The following is a 4,822-nucleotide window of genomic DNA, read 5'->3' as shown; positions in this document are numbered from 1 at the left end:
AGTTTGGAGGAAAGAAAACCTAGAGATTTTAAATCCTGAACATGTAAAATTCCAATAAAATAGAAAAATGGAATATGTACCACTCGTAACCTTGAGCAATAACCTTGAGAAACTATTAGTTTTGCCAATAAGACTGTGGACTTTACGACTTGTTGGACTTGTGGTCGGAAGTGCAATGAGGTCATTTTGCTTTGGAAGGGTTTATTTGCTAAGAACCATCTTTCAATAGTTGAGAGAAATCAACTGATAGATGTCAGTACAAGTATTTCCTACACGAACCATTTTGTTAGGGGCCCCGTTGCTCAATCAAGCCTTAAATCCGTGCTTTTAATCAATGGTGTGTTCTCTGAATGATGTCTAATGCTGTAGACAATCTTCCCAAGGACAGTACAAACATGGAGGTGTGGTTGTCAAACTCAGGTTTGAACTGTTCAAAGCATTATAAACATTCATTTCATAACTAGGTTGTATAAGGATATTGGCTGTGATGAGACGACACTCCCCCCTTCCCTCAAATAATGAAATCGACTGAATCCCTCTTCCATTTAACAGACCCCTGTTGAAAGTGCATTGTGGTGGTAGTAGTGGGGGATGTGTTCCTTCATTGTATTGGGGCATTTTGTATTGCACTCATATTAAATGTGCCTTGAAATTTAAAAAAAAAAAAAGGTCATTGAATTATACCCATCGGCCTCCTTTTATACAGGCTCCAGGTCTATACGGTGCCACACCTTTCTACCTGTTTGGAACCTACTTTTTGATGCCCAGGTTGTGTGTGAGATGGGGGTGATGGGTTGGATGAGAGCGGCTGATTAAAGGAAGACCAGGTACAGGTAGCAAATTGGTTTCTAGAAAGCAAGATCTACTGTACATTTATACAGTAACTTTCCTTCAATTAATTCAAGGTAATTAAAAATTCCTAAATGGGCAAATTAACACGATCTCGATGGTATAGGAAACATATAGTGACATCTTTACTATTTTATAACGTACACAACTAAAGCTGTGCTAAAATCAGTTGTGGCGAAAAAAATTTTTAAATCAAGCTTTCTTCTCAGCATAAACCTCAAGTTGGAGGCCCAATTCATCATCTTGTTCACACGTTATTTCAATGGATGTGGAATAGTCTAAACAATTGGATAATGTCTATCTACCAGGATATATTCATCTTTGAGATTATGGGTTCTTTTGATCAAATCTACAATTCATTCAGACAAGACTAAGGGGCTAATAAGAATACACTGAACGGATGCTCATGGGCCAAGTCACCCACGCGGCCCTCTGAGCAACTGAACTAATTTTAGATGATGAGAAAAAATAAACAAACATCCACCACCACCAAACCAACCGTCCTGTCTCATTTTAGTAGTGCTTTAGATTTCATGTGAAAGCTTCCTTGAATCCTTTCTGGTCGCACCGTAACAGTGAAGGCCCTCAAGTGACCAAGTGATGCTTGATACTGTTCTGAGAACGGTCTCCATGTCCCGGTCCACACTTGATCGCTGAGCCCTTTCCTTGACTGTGGTATAAGCAGCCCTGGAGGTGTAGAGTGGGATACAAGCTGAGCTAACCAAAGTCAGCCCTTACCCCCAGCTACCGAAGGAAAAGGAAGAGGCTGCTGCTGCAGAATAAAGGAACAGCCTGGAGACCACAGGGGCAGCGCTGCACTGCCTAGAGGTGCAGTCAGAATGCACTCAGTCACAGTGAGCCACGGCTTTCTGGATTACACTGCGGATTCGTCTCAAGAAATCTCCTATCACCATTTAAGTCATAAAAAAGAACCAAGTTTTATATTATATACAAGTTTTATATTATGTATAAAATCATGCAAAAGGGCTTCAGAAAGTTCACAGGTAAGTTTTTCTATTAAGTCATAAAATGCTTGCTTGGGGCTTGGAGGGGGCAGTGTTCAATATTTTAAAAAAATTAGCATTTTGCATCTACCAAAATCTGAAGTGACACGAAACTTAAGATATGCAATTCCCGCTATGTTAAAATGAGTATAGTGTCTGATTATGTTTCTTCTGAAGTACAAAACTGGAAATTAAAATGCATTCTACACAAAAAGCAGTGGTAATTAATGGTACTTTGGTTCAACAACATAATATTCAGCAAAGTATTTTAATTAATTTTTATTTTATATATATATTTTAAAGGGTAGAATTAATATTTTATTGTCACTTACAATCAGATGGTAGCTGGGTATATATATAGTCTTCATACTTGATTGTTCTTTTTTGTAAATACAAAAAGCTTTACTCAACTGATGGCTGGTTACATTTTCAGGAAGCATCATTAACTCAATGGTAGCTTCATTTTTCTTAGTAGCACCAGAAAATTCACCCACCTTTGTCCCCTTTTATTAAACTGAAATGTTGGCGTGCATTTGACTTGACACTCTGAAGCAACATCCTGGCAGTCATCCACATCGACTTCAAGGAAGACCACATTGCCATACTTTGCACAGAGGGAAAGATAGAAAGGCCCACACCCCGAGGCTGAGAAGTGGAACACTCAAGCTTTTCTCCAGCACTGTTCAGGGCGGCCTGAGAATCTTCCTTGCTATCGATCTGCTTCACCATTTTGACCGTTGGGCTTTGATGAGCAACCAGGGTCACAAGAGGAACGGAAGGGCACCGGACTCAGCTTCATATATTTATCTTAATAGAGAATGCATTCCAATGATTACCAGACAATATTCTACAAGATACAAATTATTATGGGAGGCAGAGGGTTGCATGAACAAATCTCAAATTCCCTTAAGATATTGTTGCAAATGCTGAAAATGTGGCCATCTTTCATCTTTCAGACAGTCCCATGCTGGTAAGTGCTGGGGCAGGTCTTTCTTACAGGGTTGGGTCCTTTAAGAGGCTGGTGGGAGACACTTACTGCTTTTGTAGGCCGAGTCACAGACCCCTTGGCATCAGCTGGATCAGCCAGGGAAGCACACAGCTGGGAAGGACTAGTTATCCATCCATCCATCCTTCCTGATGACCCTGTCATGGCTCCCCTTATCTAGCTTTTGTCAATCTATTTGCAGATTACGGAGATTAGTGATTTTAGTCCCCAACTCCCCTATAAGTATACAAAGCTTAAAATCAAAATGCCTTCACTTCAGAGAAACTATGGTGTGGTCTTTGGTTAGCTCCCTCATTTTTCTGGGAAGAGCAAGATACCGTCATCTAGAAAGGGCACAGAAGGTAAAATTGAGGAATTTGTGTCAGCACTGTTGACCTGTAGCCAACAAAGTCACAATCTCTCTCTCGCTCTCTCTCTCACACACACACACAGCATGCACACACAGTGAATGAAAACAAAAACACCTTCTATTTCAAGTAACAGACCATGAGTCATGTGTTTGTACTTTTACAACGTAACTGGCTTGTACTTGTCTAAATGGGATTCTTTGCCAGAGACTCCACTCTGGGAGAACAAACCTGGAGAACTTGCAGGAAGTAGGAAGCTCAGTCCCATGTTCGTAGGCACAGGGCCAGAGTCCAAGAAATTTTTCCCATAAGCGGCTTGGTTTATTCTTATTCTATAGGCAAAAACCGAGGGCTGTTATGCAACCTTTAGCTACCTAGTACCCTGAAGTGTTCTGTGCTTTAAACTCACCCATTCTCTCCTTCCCAGTTCTCTCTCATTAAAACTTCCTTTCTTGGGAGTCTACTTAATACATCTCAAAAAATCCACTATAGTTGATTCTAACAGTAATTCTATACAACAGGGTAGAACTGCCCTGTGACTTTCCAAGACTTTAACTCTTCATAGAAGTGAAAAGCCCCGTCTTTCTTCCTCTCAAGGAGCGCTGGTTGTTTCAGGCTGCTGATCCTGAGGTTAGCAGCCCAACACAACCACACCACCAGGGCTCCTCAGTAATGGTCTCTTAAGTAACCCACTAAGGAGCCAATGGCCAGACAGGGAACCTCCCTCTCAGAAGATGCCTCTCCACGTCCCCACCCATTTCTTGGGGTAGTATCATAAAGGAAAATGGCACTGCACAGGGTGTTATGGTTCAAGTAGATGCTTTAAAAAAAAAAACACAAACAAACCTAAACTCGCTGCCATCAAGTCGTTTCTGGCTCCCAGTGACCAAAACAAAAACAAAAACGGAGTAGAACCATTCCCCAAGGTTCCTGAGGCTGTGGACCGTTACAGGGGCAGACCGCCAGAGTGAACTGTGAGTCTGCACTGCAGACTCCCATTAGAGCCCAGTGCTCAGCCCACCACACCACCAAGGCTCCTTAGATCACACGTTTGAACAGCCACACTCACTGCCATCAAGTAGACTCCAACTCATCGTGACACTGAGAATGTGTAATTATATTATCAAACATAAGTAATTGACTATAGGATAATATTTACTTTGGGTAAATTACCATGACATAAAAATATATAATAAAATCTGCTAAGAAAACGTTAATGGACTAATTGATGCCTGAAAATTCTCTTAAATAGAATAACACGACTCTCTCTCTCATACTCTCACTCACTCACTCACTCTTACACTCACTCATTTTCTCATTCACTCACTCTCTAATTCACTGACTCTCTCACTGACTCTCTCACTCTCCACTCTCTCTCACTCAATCTCTCACTCGCCCTCACTCACTAATTCACTCACTCTCATTCACTGACTCTCACTCTAATTCACTCACTCTCATTCACTGACCCACTCTCACTCACTCACTCTCTCACACTCTCTCATTCACTCATTCACTCTCATTCACTGATTCACTCTCTAATTCTCACTCTCACTCACTGACTCACTCTCTCTCTAATTCACTCTCTCTAACTCACTCACTCTCTCACTCAATCTCTC

At 41.3% G+C, this 4,822-nt stretch overlaps 1 pseudogene; it reads right to left on the bottom strand.

The window, feature by feature from the left end:
- Positions 1 to 1,694: 1,694 nt before the first annotated feature.
- Positions 1,695 to 2,582, bottom strand: LOC101662749 (annotated as a pseudogene).
- Positions 2,583 to 4,822: the final 2,240 nt, after the last annotated feature.

Source organism: Echinops telfairi, unplaced genomic scaffold (genome assembly GCF_000313985.2).
Source record: "Echinops telfairi isolate 266 unplaced genomic scaffold, ASM31398v2 ScPeMD7_3533;HRSCAF=4204_0, whole genome shotgun sequence".
NCBI lineage: Eukaryota > Metazoa > Chordata > Mammalia > Afrosoricida > Tenrecidae > Echinops > Echinops telfairi.
The sequence above is the reverse complement of the archived record's forward strand: the minus strand, read 5'-3'. Positions and strand labels throughout refer to the sequence as shown.